Below are 16600 nucleotides of genomic sequence, written 5' to 3' on the forward strand. Positions count from 1 at the left end.
AATTCTTATGTTCTTACTAGATTGTGAGCCTACTAGGAACAGAGAAGGTACGTATATATAATATGTGTACTGCTTTGGTTGAACCACAGAAAGGCAGTATATCAAATGCATTACCATTACTTCCAGAAGTCTTCCCCATTACTGGAAGTAGCACTCCTATGTGTCCCCTATTACTGATTTGTGGTTACCAATTGATGTGACATAGAGAGGGCACCTCCTGGGGGCCCTGTAAATACAAGGGTGGGTAACTTGTGGCCCACTACTGAATTGCTTGCTGCCCACAAGCCCATGGGAAGTGAAAGGAGAAAATGTCATTAACCAGCGTTTTGCCAATTTTAAATGCCAAATCTACTATAATAAAACGCTAAACGCTCATGCACACTCTTACCTGCGTGATCCATAGGTCCCTGGCTGCCAGGAGTGCGCATAGGCGCTTAGCTGTGCCAGTGGCCGTCACATAAATTGAAAAGCGATGGCCTCCATGCTTTCCACCTCGCGCAGTCCTCCATCCCGGAAGTACAGCCCTACCGGCCAAAGTTTCATTTTAACTTAAAAGACGCCGCGCTCCTGTGTCGGAGAAGACTTCCAACACAGTTGGCGATTGTGAGAGGAGCCGCTGGAAAGTTAAACAAGCAGAGGGGATCGCAGGAAGGAAAGGGAGGGGGGCGGAAAGGGACTAAAGGAGTCACAGAACTATCCTGTCGGCTCCCAGAACAAACCTACTTCTCCCGCGGCCTGGAAGACCTACCTGACAAACTCGGACACCGAGCTCAAAAAGCTCCCCGCAGCTCAGCAGAGGCCCTGCAACAGAGTGCGTCGGCACTTGACTAGAGGATGTATGCCATTTGCTTTTCAAGTGGAAAGATACAGGCAAGACAGACACCCTGCAGAAAAAAAAGCAAACAAACTGAATTCTCTGTGCATCCTGAGAACACAAGCTGAAAATATAATGAAGTAAACTATAAGTAGCAGAAGGCCCTGGTTTCCAACAGGTGGAAGCAATGGAGCCCAAATCCCACCAACGCCAGACGGAAATAGGGAAGGTAAAAGGGGAAATGGGAGCCTGAATATGGGTAGGTAAAAGGAAGGGAGAAGGGCTACTGCTGGACAGGGGGAGCAGCGAAGGGGTGCTGCTGGACAGGGGGGAGAGACAGAAAAAGAAAGAAAAGCCTAAATCTACACATCTATTCTAGCACCCGTTAATGTAATGGGCTAAAAAACTAGTTTGCAAATATTTTCAGAATAGCCACTTTAACAGTTTTATTTCCTTTGTCTTTATTTATATTTTTACTTATTTATTTATCACAGAAAGTCTATGGAGCTCTCTCCATTTCTAGGTCCAACATTACATAATGCTGCGGCCTACTAGCAATAGTAGTCATTCATGTGGCCCTCTATGAATAAAGGTTGCCCACCCCTGCTGTTATGTGATTTTAGAGGAGGACTCCTCCCAGCCGAAGAAGGCAGCTTGTCTCAAGGCCTAGGTGAAGCCAGAGGGTTAAATTACACAATGGCATATGTTCCCTTTCTCTTTTCCTTTAAACCAGTTTAGGTTGTTATTTCGCACTTTATAGGACTTACTGGGCACAAATTTAGTATCCTTCCCCTAGACTGTCTCTGCCCAGTCTATGCTGTTGGAAGTATGAACCCCAGAAATGAACAAAGGTCTAGATGAAATCTTACTAATGATCTTGTAGACACACAATAAAATGTTCCCTTGACTGATTTTCATGGGGGGAGGGGAAAAAAAAAAGATCAAAAGGTAGAGGGCCAGTGCGTCCAAAAAGAAGACATTTTTTACACTTGAAAAAGGTTCTGGGATGACCTGACAGAATAACCACATTGCTAGTGCCTTTAGCACTCAGGTTGTTACAGTTCATTCTGCTAATATTTATAGCTGGTAGTTAATTTGCATAAAAAATAGCTTCTGTTTTAGGAGTTTAAACCTGATGTCTTAGTAGGATGATTTTGAAGAACATAGGCTGCACTGTCAGCAAATCAATATTTATAACAAATATAACCTGCAAAAACAGAATGATTTAATGTTTCACTTTGGCCTAAGATGCCGTGATTTCTAATTTAACTTTTATTAATAAGAGCGCATGGCTTTCATATAACAAGAATGTTGTCATTAATCATATAAGGGACTGGATAACATTTAAAAATTACAATTTAAAGAATCAGTTTTTTAAAACCTCTGGGTTTGAAATATAGCTAAAAGGGAGTTTTCTGTTTCCCTGACCTGCAGCAGGACTCTTTTATCAGTCCTGCCCTCCATCTGTTGTACAAAAAAAAAACCAACAAAAAAAATCCCACTAGTTGTTCATATTAAATACAAGGCGGCCAGCAAGAAAGGACTAGGGAAAGACCCTCCTTTTCACTAGAGCTTGAAAGAGTTGCAGGCTTGTCGGATCCACCCCTGCTTGTTGTCCGGGACACAATGCAACCTGGGTGTCCCGTTCCATTAAAATGTACACAGCTCCCGACTGTAATTCAGCAGCAAGTCGTGTGTAGCTAATCCCGTTGCTGCCTCACAAGCATATTGTTCCAGCTGCTGCATTCAACAGAAAAAGGTTATGCCATCAGTGAGCGTCTGTACGTCTATTTGTTTGTAGCTGCTGTGTCCATCCTGCCCTCTGTCTATCTGTTTTTGGATGCTATGAGACGGAAGGTCAAGTTCTTTTTTTTTTTTTATATCACCTGAAAAATGAGATATGAACACACCGTAATACATGTGGTTTTATTAATTATGCATAAATGAATGTGTCCTGAGCATAAGGATGAGACTGTATAGTTAAAAGCAAAATGGCTTTATAGCAGTGGTCTCAAACTTGCGGCCCGGGGGCCACATGCGGCCCGCCAGGTACTATTTTGAGGCCCTCGGTATGTTTATCATAATCACAAAAGTAAAATAAAACAGTTTCTTGATCATATCTCTTTAGCTATAAATTACAATATTATTATTAAAACTTAGCCAAAAGGAAAGAATTATAAACTATAAAGAGTTTTACCTCATGCAAAATTGTCATTTCTTTAATAAGACATTAACTATTTTTTTCTGCGGCCCTCCAAGTACCGCCAAATCCAAAATGTGGCCCTGCAAAGGGTTTGAGTTTGAGACCACTGCTTTATAGCTATACAGGCAGTCCCCAAGTTACAGACGCCCGACTTAAGTACGACACGTACTTAAGAACGTAATTGTGGCTTCCTCTGATTTCACTGAGCAGTATTTCCAGTGGCATAGACTCCCATACCTCTCCTGTATCAGATTCAGGAATGATGCATGGCCACATTAAGAACAATGTGTGGTTGTGAATGCTGTACCTTAGAGGGAACGCTGGTAGGGACAATTGGCCCTTTTGTCAGCTGAGAGCAGAGGTAAGCAGCAAGAATCTTAAAATCTACAAGTTCTGAGTTACATACAAATCCGACTTAAGAACAGCTTTAAAAACGTAACTCGTTCTTAATCCGAGGACTGCCTGTACATGCGCATAAGGTTTTATAATTCAAGGAAAGGGTCTCATTAGGCACTGCAGGCATTAAAGACATGCATTTGTTAGTGTGCATTCTGTTTATTAATACTCCTTAACAAATGTAGGGAAAAGTTTACTAAAGTGCAGGTATACCAACCGAGGAGATGTTTGAGGTCTGAAGGTACAGCGAGATTGACCTCGAGGATGGAGAATACTGTTTGGTATGCTAAATCAAGAATAGCAATGAGTAAAATGATGGAATCTCCTCCCTGGCATTCGGAGGACCTGTTTAGATCGGTCACAGTTTAAGAAAATGTTAAAAACACAATTATATGTAGAGGCTTTCCTTTGAAGTTATACTGAAGGGAGATGCCTGAAGAGGAGTCTTATTATGGCCTGAGTCTTAGAGATTTATGAGAACTGATGACATGGAATTTTATTGCAAGTTTTTGCCATTTTTAGTGAGCTATAAACGTAGTATATTGAAAGTTTCTTGTCTTCTGAACTATTGCATTGTATTGAAAGTATTGTTATGTATGTTATCTTCTGAACCATTGTGAATGTTTTAAATTGTAAACTGCTTAGTTATAGGCGGGTAAGAGATTTTAGAAATAAATATATATATATATGTTTGCACTTACTACGTATGAAGAGCTAAAACCAGCACATTGTACATGTTAAGCCTCTGTGGTAGAAGCAAGGAGCATGCCCAGTATCTGCCTACGCTTACCAGAACAGGAAAGATCCTTTCTACATAGGCACTGCATTAGTACAGTGGAAGATGTTACAGGAGCATGTATTGTGAGGCCAACCCACTTAGAGTTAATCAATTAAATAATGTACTGCCAAATTGGCACATCTTCCTCTTTGGTCTGTTCCCCTCCCCCTCTGAAATCTCAATCCCCTTGATATCACCCTCTAGTCCAGTCGTCCCTATTCCAATCCCCTCCTCAAAAATGTTAAAATCCCCTTCCATCATTCTCTCTGTTCTGATCCCCCTCAAATGTCAAACCCTGCCCTGTTTAATCATGTCTGCTTGTCAAAAAGCCTCGCCTGTGAACACAAGTCTCACCTCCCAGAGACCAGCCCTCTCCCTACCCCAAACTCTCCCAGGATCTACCTAAGGGTCTCTATAGTGGTCCAGTGGCCCGGAGTGAAAATGGTCTCCTTCTGCTCCCATCCTGGCACTGCACCAGATCCAAAATATGTTAATGCTTCTATTAGTGCATAGTACCTGCTAAGAGTTAACGTGGGACCACTTTCTGCTCCTAAGTGCTCCCATGTGAACTCTGAATTAGCCAGTTAGTTCATGGTCATGCACTAGCTGGCTAACACTTTAAGAAAGGTTTGGACAAATTCCTGGAGGAAAAGTCCATAGTCTGTTATTGAGAAAGACATGGGGGGAGCCTCTGCTTGCCCTAGATTGGTGAAAAATAAAGACTGACTGCATTGGTAATAAATATCAGCGGTGAGAGGGCTGATGGCAACTTAGAAAAACGCTCAGAAAAAGTGAAACTCTGAGGGGGGTGAATACCTCCCCTTGGGCAAGAGTTTACAATCCAATCATTGCATTTGCTGTTTGAAGCATCACTCTCTGACCGCTGGTAAAGCTTAATCAATTCAATAACTTTGGTTGACAAAATTTTTGTTCAAAAATATATCATACACGAACTCTCTTGCTCTTTAAACGATACTATACACTTATCTGTGCAAGCTTATAAGGATTATGGTAGTAAGGGCTCTAGGGGTCTCAACGTGGCCCCGTTTCGATAATCTTCTTCAGGAGACCCGATACTGCACACTCTAAGACCTTGTGCTAATCGTATCTTTGCAACAAGAGATGATCGTTTGCCAAATTTAGAAAGTCGTTTGGACTTTCTAAATTTGGCAAACGATCATCTCTTGTTGCAAAGATACGATTAGCACAAGGTCTTAGAGTGTGCAGTATCGGGTCTCCTGAAGAAGATTATCGAAACGGGGCCACGTTGAGACCCCTAGAGCCCTTACTACCATAATCCTTATAAGCTTGCACAGATAAGTGTATAGTATCGTTTAAAGAGCAAGAGAGTTCGTGTATGATATATTTTTGAACAAAAATTTTGTCAACCAAAGTTATTGAATTGATTAAGCTTTACCAGCGGTCAGAGAGTGATGCTTCAAACAGCAAATGCAATGATTGGATTGTAAACTCTTGCCCAAGGGGAGGTATTCACCCCCCTCAGAGTTTCACTTTTTCTGAGCGTTTTTCTAAGTTGCCATCAGCCCTCTCACCGCTGATATTTATTACCAATGCAGTCAGTCTTTATTTTTCATCATAATCATTTTTACTGACTTGGACCTTTATACATTAGTCCCTGTATTTTTCTTTAACGTAGTTGCCCTAGATTGGTAGCATGGAATGTTTCTACACTTTGGGTTTTGGCCAGGTACTAGGGACTTGGATCGGCTACCATGAGAACGGGCTACTGGGCTTGATGGACTATTGGTCTGACCCAGTAAGGCTATTCTTATGTTCTTATGTTCACTCTCTGCCTGTCCCATGACCCCTGCCAGAAAAATTCAGTAATGTTTGGCAGTGGCATAGCGAAGGAGGTTGGCACCTGTGGCAGTGGCGCCTGGCATAGTTGCACCATGCGCCCCTCCCCTCTTTCCCGCTGCTTGAATGCGCCTCACCCCCACCACTTGAAATTTTATGCCTGCGCAAACAGCATCTTGCACCTACCGCCTGCACCGGCCTCGGCTCCCTTCTGATGTCACGTCCTGGTCCCCGTGACCAGGATGTGACATCAGAAGAGAGCTGAGGCCAGTGCAAGCAGCAAGTGGAAGATGTTGCTCATGCAAGCAAACATTTCAAGAGGTACGCGGAGGGGTAGAGAGGAGGAGAAGCACCGGTGCCCCCCCGTAAAGACAACACACGGGGCGGTCCACCCCATACCCCTCCTTACTATACCACTGATGCACAGTTTAATGCATGGTAACAGACAAACTACAGCAAAACCCATTAACTAGTTACATGGTAGCTTGTTTCCAAACATTAACCACGTGTTAAGTGGTTAACGCACTTTAGTATAAAGGTCTCTTAAACTGCATAGCTACAGTGTTAATAGATAAATACTGCTGCTGTCTGCAGAGTCAGCCATGGCTATCGAAGCCCATATATAATCAGCACCACTTGCTGTCTAGATAGCAACACTAAATGTACAGTATAGGCCTGATTCTGTATAGGACGCCCGGTCTCAGCAGCCACCTAAGCAGCTTTTGAGAATCGCACATGGGCATCCTATATAGAATTGCATTTGTCCTGTTGGACAGATGCCTAACCACCCTGATTCTCTAACCGGCGTCCATGTCACAGGCGCCAGTTAGAGAAACATGTTGCCGCTGAGCTAATCGCGGCAAGAGAATCTCCCTGTTGCGATCAGTTTAGTGGCTGCAGCAGGGAATCCATCCACCCCCCCTCCCCACCCCACCCCCGCATAGTTTGGCCAGCAGGAGGGATGCCCACTCCCTTCTGCTGCAACCCCCAAACCCCTGAAACTTCTTAAATGTCTGCAGCAGGAGGAGTGCCAAATTCCTCCTGCTGCAACGGTGAACCCTCCCGACACAGTCTGCCGCAGGAGATGTGTCCAATTCCTCCTGTCGCCACCCCCCGAGATATCCCCCAGTAGGAAAGATGCCCACTCCATCCTTCCAGAACCCCCGAAAGCCCCCCCCCCCCCGAATGTCCACAGCAGGAAGATTGCCCATTTCCTCCTGCTGCCACCCACTGAGGCATCTCCCAGCAGGAGGGATGCCAACTCCCTCCTGCCGCTTGCCCCATCATCCCCTGAATCCCACCAAACACTCCCTGACTCCACCCCTGATACTCCCAGATACCCCAAGATCCCCCTGCCACTCTCTGATTCCACTCGGACAACTCCCCGACACCCCCCAAATTCCTTTGCCGCGATCGGTTCAGCGGCTGCGTCTATTTCAAATGTAAACCAGCATTTTGCTGGCCTATGTGTCAGGCACCTATCACAACCATAGGGAGACACCAAGGGCCTCCACTTCCAGGCAAAACCATGCCCACGCCTAGCCTTGGGCAAGCTTTAATAGTCAAATGCATCTCCCTAGGCTCGCAAAAATGCCTACAGTGTAGGCAACCTGCCTCAGGGTGTTTGTTTGTTTTTAAACATGTATCCTGAGCGTCAGAGCATTTAGGTAGAGACCTCTACCATGGCTTATTAAAAGAGGGGTATGTAATATAAGTATTTTGATAAAGAAAACATGAATGTTTTCTTGTGATAAGATAGGATGTTCTCTGCCTGAAATGTTTCTGTCCCCATCTGCTGGAAGAAAGCACATAATCATGATGGGGCTATTGTAGCCTGTCTCTAAGAAAACCAGCTACAGAGTAAGAAACCCCCTCCTTTTCAAGCTGCAGCTTTGCTTTTACAGTATTTCTGTTTCTGAAAGCTTGCAGATATAAAATCCTAGCTGTACTCTAAAATGCTGCAGCTGCATTTGATAAACCCTTTAATAAGAATATGTCAGGCTCTTTAAATCTCTCTCATCAATTATATTTAAAAAATAGTGAGATTTACTGCAGTATACAGAGCATTAATTAAATTTATGCTTGTGGGTCATGAAGAAGGTGTTCGCTTAGATAAATGTTTACTAAGAAAAGCCTTTCCTCCATGTTTAAGGGATACAAATGCATTCTGTTTATATCCAGGCTACCCCACCCCTACCCCCGCCGTACCATAAATGGGCCTTCTTCAGTGCTCTAGTGATGTCACCCAGCAGCTGAGGTTGCAATTGGATGACATCATCAGAGCTGGCTTCTGTTCCATCCCATGGTGAGAGCTTGTGCCTGCTTCTTCTGCTGGCTATGTAGCTAATACTGAGATGAGATGATTTAAAGTGTGAAAATAAGCACTTCTGTATTCTTGCCAGACACAGGAAATTAACATAGTGAGTGCAGCATGGGTGGAACACAGGCAAGGTTCCTATTTATGCTAACAACTTACAGAATATATTACAGTATATTACAGTATAGTACTTCGGCACTGACACTTAAATGAGGTTTATAGATGACATAAGGTTGAACATCTTTATGTTAAGCATATTAATACCCGATTATGCTAATACAGTAGGCATCAACTTTCTTGTATAGAATAGGCTTTTACCATGTGCCTTCCAGGTGCCTAATTTTAGACACTCAGTTATAGAAATGTCCCCACTGTCCTGTTACCTGTTTTCTTCACGGAAGTGTCTGGAAGTCTCAGTTTTCATGTTGCCCTGGGGAGAATGTTCTTGTCTCTATGATCAAAAACATAAATTAAAAAACATTTAATAATATCTAGGGCTGGTAGAGACCAAGATCTGTATTAAGGACCTTTACCAATATAATGGCGAAAAGACCTGAGTGGCACCAGGGGTATTTTCATATCCCAGGGACTAACCTATTTTCAAAGCTATTGAAGCAGAAAACCACAACCTAGGTCAGAAAAACTCCATTTATAATTGCATTGTTCCATCAACATTCAAACACTGTCCAAATATCAAAAAATAATTTTTTTTAAAATGGAACACTTAGCTGTATATGACAGGTCTACTTGATCTTATAAATCAGACAATTCCCACTTATAATCAAGTGCAAAATCTATTCTATATACAGGAGACGGCCTCAGTAATGGAGCCTACACGTAGTCGTATTCAATGACTGAGATATTCAGCGTAGTTGTGTTAGCTCCTTTTTCTCCAATCATTGGCCTTACTCCAGTATCTTTTATTTATTCTAAACCATTAAATTCAGCCTGTTTTATTTATAAAAGGTTTCAATTAACTTATTCTATTTTTTCATTTTTTTTATTTTTTTCAAACATTTTGTTAAAACTCAATTTTCTATTATCTTGCAGCGTTTACTTTCTCTCTACACTCTTTCATATTTCATGAGACCACATTCTTTCATTTATCTCTCTTTACAATTGCTATCAGTAAATAGTATTCAGTGCTGTTGGAAGGTTACTTATCTTTAGTCAGCGCTTGTATTTCGAAAAAAGCCAACGTGGCCAGCGTTTCGTGGGCAACGATTCAAACCCACTGCATCAGGGCCAAATTGTATGAGAATCAAGCCGTGTTCTGTGTGCATTTGGTAGCAGTCTCAAAGTATATAGAATAGATTTTGTACTCGATTATAAGTGGGAATTGTCTGATTTATAATATTTTGTGAAGTTTTCCCACTAGGGAATTTCAATTTAGTGTGTTAACTAGGTCTACTTGATCACCAGCAGTATGAGGAGAAGTTCAAATGTTCCAAAGCTTGAATAATGCTTCCAAAACTTCACGGTCAAACACCACCACTACATCCAAATATCCAAGCGCAGCACAATAGGATTCCCAACAGAGCCCCTGTTTCGCTATTGCTTCGTCAGGGGATACCGTGCAGGAAGATAGAGGGGAAGACTCACCGGATCACAGGCAAGACAGATCGAAAGGAACACAAGAGGGAAGGAAATGCAAGAAAGAAACAGGCCGCAAACTCAAGTGTATGGACACAAACGCAAGGAGCCTAAGGAATAAGATGGGTGAATTAGAAGCAATGGCACAAAAAGATAACGTGGACATCATCGGCATCACGGAAACATGGTGGACTGAGGAAAATGTCTGGGACACTGTGCTACCAGGATACAAACTATACCACAGAGACAGAGTGGCTCAAAAAGGTGGGGGCATTGCCATATAGGTCAAAGAGGGAATTGAATCTGTTGGAGAGAACACGCCACAACAGTTGGCTAAGTTAGAGTTTCTATGGGTCATAATACTGGGAACAAATGGACTGGAAACGAAGATTGGCATCTACTACTGACCCCCAGGACAGTCCGAAGAAATTGATGGAGAAATGACAATCGAGATTAAACGCAACTGCAAGGGAGGCAACGCAGTTATCATGAGTGACTTCAACTATCCGAGGAAAGACCAGAACCTAGGCACCTCCGGCTGCGCTAGGGAGACCAAGTTCCTGGATGCTGTAGGCAATTGCTTCCTGGAACAACTTCTCAAGGAAAATACAAGAGGAAATGCAATTCTGGACTTAATTCTAAATGGACTGCGAAGACCGGCACAATGTGTAGAAGTAGAAGGAAACTGGGAAACAGCGATCACAATATGATCCACTTCGACCTGGACGCAGGGGCGAAACATCGATCCAGAATGACAACCACGGCACTGAACTTCCGAAAAGGGAATTACGAAGGGATGAGACTCCTGGTGGGGAAGAAGATTAAGAAGAGGATAAGCACTGTAAAAATGCTAGAGAAAGCTTTTTAAGGATACAGTCACCGAGGCGCAAAATCTATATATACCACGTATCAACAAGGGATCCAAGAGGAAAAAGAACAAGGAACTGGCGTGGCTCACTGTAGAGGTGAAGGAAGCGATCAGAGACAAGAAACTTTGTTTAAGGAATGGAAAAGGTCAAGAACGCACAAAAACTGGAATAAGCACAAGCAATATCAACGCAGGTGCCATAACGCAGTAAAAGGGGCCAAAAAAGACTACGAGGAAAAAATAGCCAAGGAGGTGAAAAACTTCAAGCCGTTCTTTTGTTATATTAAGGGGAAATGACCCGTGAAGGAAGCAGTGGGACCATGGAATAAAGGGAGTGCTAAATGAGGACAAAGCAATTGCTGACAAACTGAACACATTTTTTGCGTCTGTATTTATCGAAGAGGATATATACAGCATACCGGAACCCATCAGGCTATATGCTGGAAACGAAGACGGGAAACTGAGAGGGTTGACGGTCAGTCTAGAAGAGGTATGCAGGCAGATCGATAGGCTTAAGAGCAATAAATCCCCGGGATCAGATGGGATCCATCCGAGGGTCATCAAGGAACTGAAAGGGACTATAGCTGAACTGCTTCAACTAATAGCCAATCTGTCAATCAAATCGGGAAAGATTCCAGAAGACTGGAAGGTGGCGAATATTATGCCGATCTTCAAAAAAGGTTCGAGGGGAGATCTGGGAAACTACAGACTGGTGAGTCTGACCTCAGTACCGGGAAAGATGGTAGAGGTGCTGATAAAGGACCGCATCATTGATCACCTTGACAGACACGGTCTGATGAGGACTAGCCAGCACAGTTTCAGCAAAGGCGAATCTTGTTTGACAAACATGCTGCACTTCTTTGAGGGAGTAAACAGGTAGATAGACCAGGGCGACCCAGTTGATATTGTATATCTGAATTTTCAGAAGGCGTTCGATAAGGCTCCACATGAACGACTACTTTGGAAAATTGCGAGCCATGGAATTGAAGGTGAAATACTCATGTGGATTAAAAACAGAGAGTGGGGGTAAATGGACAATACTCGGACTAGAAGAGTGTCACCAGTGGGGTGCCCGTGCGCTTCAACATCTTTATAAATGATCTGGACTTGGTACGATGAATGAGGTGATTAAATTTGCAGACGATACGAAGTTATTCAGAGTAGTGAAGACACATAGGGATTGCGAAGATCTGCAACGTGACATAATCAAGCTCAAAAAATGGGCATCGAGATGGGAAATGAGGTTCAACGTGGATAAGTGTAAAGTGATGCATGTCAGTAACAAAAATTTCATGCACGAATAAGGATATCCGGGGCGGTACTTGGAGAGACTTCTCAGGAAAGAGACTTGGGAGTTCTGATCGACAAGTCGATGAAGCCGTCCACGCAATTTGCGGCGGCGGTGAAAAGAGTGAATAGAATGCTAGGAATGATTAAGAAGGGGATCACAAACAGATCGGAGAAGGTTATCATGCCGCTGTACCAAGCCATGGTGCGCCCTCACCTGGAGTACTGTGTCCAGCACTGGTCACCATACATGAAGAAGGACATTGTTCTACTCGAAAGGGTCCAGAGAAGAGCAACTAAAATGGTTAAGGGGCTGGAGGAGTTGCCGTACAGTGAGAGATTGGAGAAACTGGGCCTCTTCTCCCTTGAAAAGAGGAGACTGAGAGGGGACATGATCGAAACATTCAAAATACTGAAGGGAATAGACTTAGCAGATAAAGACTAATTGTTCACCCTCTCCAAGGGAAGGAGAACGAGAGAGCATTCTAAAGTTGAAAGGGGATAGATTCCGTACAAACATAAGGAAGTTCTTCACCCAGAGAGTGGTGGAAAACTGGAACGCTCTTCTGGAGTCTGTTATAGGGGAAAACACCCTCCAGGGATTCAAGACATAGTTGGACAAGTTCCTGCTAAACTGGAACGTATGCAGGTGAGGATGGACTCATTTAGAGCACTGTTCTTTGACCACAGGGCTGCCGATTGAGCGGACTGCTGGGCACGATGGACCACTGGTCTGACCCAGCAGCGGCAATTCTTATGTTCTTATGTTCTTAATTCAGAAAAATAAATAAGAAAGCTCAAAGAAACAAAAAATATCCAATCCTCCAAAAATCTTTTTACCTTAAAGTATTATTGAATATTTTATTAATTTATGTTTTTTATTTTTGGCATTCAACTTGTGTGGTTATTATCTTGTCTCTATGATTACATTGTCCATTCACAGCTGGAGCATTCCAACAGTTAAAAACTGTTCAACTCGTGGTTCTCCTGACTGTTGCTATGACTGTTGAATGAGCCACCTTCAGCTTTTTTTTAGTTTTTCTTACTAATATCTTCTGTTTGTATAGAATAACTAGCTGCACTAATTCTTTGGTGCAAGCCCTATACCATGTGCGATAAAGCCTTAGTAGTTCATGAGGACTTGACATAGGCTGTGTTTTGGCAAATACGTGCCTGCATGATGAGTCCAATGATCTGGTAAAAAGTTGCAAGTCTCATATGCAATTCTATGGCTAAAACACTGAAGCTCAGAGATTTGGAACTTAAAAAAATTGATGGGAGATAGGTTCAGAACAAATGCTAGGAAGTTCTTCTTCACACAGAAGGTGGTGGACACCTGGAATGTGCTTTCAGAGGAGGTGGTAGAGCAGAGTACGACTTTGGGGTTCAAAAATAGATTGGATGAATTCTGAAGAAAAAGGGGATCCAGGGGTACAATTAGAGGGTTACTATACAGTACAAAAGGCTGTAGAGTAAAAGAGTAGTAGAATAATGGATCACTGCAGGTCATTGACCTGGGGGGCCGCCGCGGGAGCGGACTGCTGGGTATGATGGACCTATGGTCTGACTCGGCAGAGGCCATGCTTATGTGCTTATGTGCTTAATATCAGATCACTGGACTTCTGTTCAGGGTTGTAGATGCGTGGAACAGTCTCCCAGTAGGAGGAGATGGTGGAGACAGAGACTGTGTCTGATTTCAAGAAAGCCTGGGATAGTCACGTGGGATCTCTTAGAGAGAGGAAGGGATAATGGTTACTGCGGACGGGCAGACTGGATGGGCCATTTGGCCTTTATCTGCCATCATGTTTCTATGTCTATGTTTCTATACTGAATAAAGATGTCATTAAGAACTTGATCTCTCTTTTTGGTCATCCCTACTCTGTGTTCTCTTCATTTACAACTCCATGGGGAACTTTTTTGTCCTTACTGGTCCATAAACCTGATAAATGCAGAATGAAATACATCATATGTAGAATATACAATGTGTATGGATGTCTCAAGATGATTTTTGTTTCTTAATCTTAAGAGATAGAAAAATGTATATTAATTTTGTTGTTTATGATTATCAACTTGTTACTGAACTCGGCACTTAGGGCCTCTTTTACCAAGCCGTGTAGTGCGGGCCGCTACGGTAACGGCCCCGAAGCCCTTAGAGATTTAAAGAGCTTCAGGGCTGCTGCCACGCGGCAGCCACTAGCGCGGCTTTGTAAAACAGGCCCTTAGGCACCATGCTAATACTCAAGCAAGTATGTACACATATAAATTCTAGTATGCTGAGCATTTATACATGGAACATTCTCATAAATGTGAATGCTTGGGGTACAGAATTACTAAACTATGTAAAAGATTGTTCAGTGTGTTGGACTTCTATCATATCAGCTATGGTAATTGAAAAGCCAACATTCCCTGTCAAGAATATTAAAGAATGGCTCGTTTTCTGCTGCAAATACTAGAAATGAACAGCTGAGCATGTTATGTTTTCAAATGAAAGCACTTTCATTCAGTCCTATTTTGTAGACATGCGAGGAGACTTATCAAACCAGAGACACAGCTCCAGGTAGGTGATGCTTATAGTAAAGCAAGCACCAAAGGTCATGGCTTGGGATAGAGTGCTGGGGGGCTAGTAAGACAGGGCTATGAACTATGCCTAAGAATACAACAATCAGTGATGTGGAAGGGCATTTCAATATGATGTGCAAATCCGAGTTTGGACGTTTTGCGGAAGACGCATAAAAATTAAGTAGCGAACATGACCATTTTCAAAACATAAAAATAGCCATCTTTTTGTGTTGAAAATGATCATTTCTCGGATGTGCTTGTCTTTATAAACAATTTTGAACCTCCTCCCCCCATTCATAATAAAAATGCATAAAACAAGTCAATGGGTGTAGAAGGGGGCAGCAGTTATAGTAAACTGGCCACACAGACATCCTAGCAGAGCAGTGGGGCATCTTAGGGGACACTGCAGTGAACTAAAAAAAGGCCTAAAAAACATAAAAAGGCCTAGGTACACCATAGCCCCCTTATAGTGTATGGTAAGCCCTCAAAAAACCATCCAAAACCTACTGAACCCATCTGTACATCACACCAATAGCCCTTATGCCTGCAGGTGTTATTTATATGTAGGTATAGTGGGATTGGGGTGGGTTTTGGAAAGCTAACATATTCCACCATAAGTGTAGTAGTTAGAGTGGAATATGGGCCCGAGTCCTCATCTCTGTGGTTGATTATATCGCCCTCTAGGCTACTCCAGAAACCAGCTTGCTGCTCTACTAGGACTGGCCATGAAGTTATCCGATATGTACTATTTCATTCACATCTTTTGGGGGTGAGAGGGAGCCAGTAACCACTGGGGAAATGTGTGGGTGGGTCCTGCCTTCTTCCCTCCAGTGGTCATCTGGTTAGTTTGGGCACCTTTTTTGGCCCTTATTCATTTTTAAAACAGGTCTAGCCCCAAACATACAAATTGGACCCTGAATGTTTCTTAAAATGTTTGATTACTGCAGAAAAGTGTCCAAATCATAAGTCCGCCCTAGTTCTACCCAAACCATGCTTCTAACATGTCCTCTTGAGATTAAGACGCACTGCGGATAACCACCATAGAAACTTCTCTATAAAATGGATTTTGAAAAAAGAGAATTGGAAGAGTTTAGTGAGAAAAATGTCCATCTGCCCCTTTATGCCACCTTTTGGACATTTTTCTTTTTTCAAAATGAGTCCCATAGTAACACAGTAGATGATGACAGTCTGCCCAAACAAGATAAACTCATAGCATAAGATGTAAAGCGACATATGTGTACTTGATCTTCATTTGACCTTGCCATTTTCAGGGCCAGACCATAGAAGTCTGCCCAGCACTGACCTTGTTCTTCAACTACTGAAGCTGTCATCGAGGTCCCTCTCCAGCCCATCTAAATCTGTCCAGCCATGATCAGAGCACAGATGATAGAAATCTGTCTGGTGCTAGCTATGTTTCCAAATTAGTGGAGTTGTCATTTAAGCAACACTACCTATGTTTGGTTCCATTCTCTTTCCATAATGGATTCCTTTATGTTTATCCAATGCAGTTTTGAATTCCAATTCTGTTTTCATCTCCATGGCATATTCTGCCAACACCTAGGTGGATCACATCATATACACTCCTCCCTCCTTATTCGCGGTTTTGGTACCCGCGGTTTCGACTATTAATGGTTTTTATTGTGCTGGCTCCTCCCCCAAAATTACGTCATCCATGCCACCAACACCTTTTCCAAATCAAGTAAAGGGGTGCATACCTGCCATTGCAAAGGAGTGGGCTAAAGCCTCATTTCCACCTGGCAAAGTGCAACCAGGTCTCATCTCTGCCGGGACCCTTACATGCCAGGCAGTGGCCACCACCTCCTCAAGCTCCTGTTGCCATGGCCCAGTCTGGAACACCACCCAGCCATTGGCCGAGACTGTCACGTGAGCGCCACTGGAATTTGGGTCCACGGCTCTGAGGAGAGGAGACAGGCTGGGCGCAAGAGGGACTCGGAGGTAAGAGCGGT

The 16600-nt window shown here is 43.1% G+C and overlaps 1 long non-coding RNA gene across 2 annotated transcripts in view; it reads right to left on the reverse strand.

Annotated features, from left to right (window-relative positions):
• Positions 1-16600, reverse strand: part of LOC117363427 — a 48350-nt gene that overhangs the window by 15569 nt on the left and 16181 nt on the right. The window contains exons 2-3 of one of the 2 annotated variants that reach the window (XR_004540052.1): positions 8710-8777; positions 753-884 (exon numbers count right to left, since the gene is read on the reverse strand). This is a non-coding gene — a long non-coding RNA (uncharacterized LOC117363427). Of the gene's footprint in view, positions 1-752; positions 885-8709; positions 8778-16600 lie in introns of those variants that run through there. The other variant, XR_004540051.1, reaches the window with a different exon arrangement.

Source organism: Geotrypetes seraphini, chromosome 7, assembly GCF_902459505.1.
Source record: "Geotrypetes seraphini chromosome 7, aGeoSer1.1, whole genome shotgun sequence".
Lineage (NCBI taxonomy): Eukaryota > Metazoa > Chordata > Amphibia > Gymnophiona > Dermophiidae > Geotrypetes > Geotrypetes seraphini.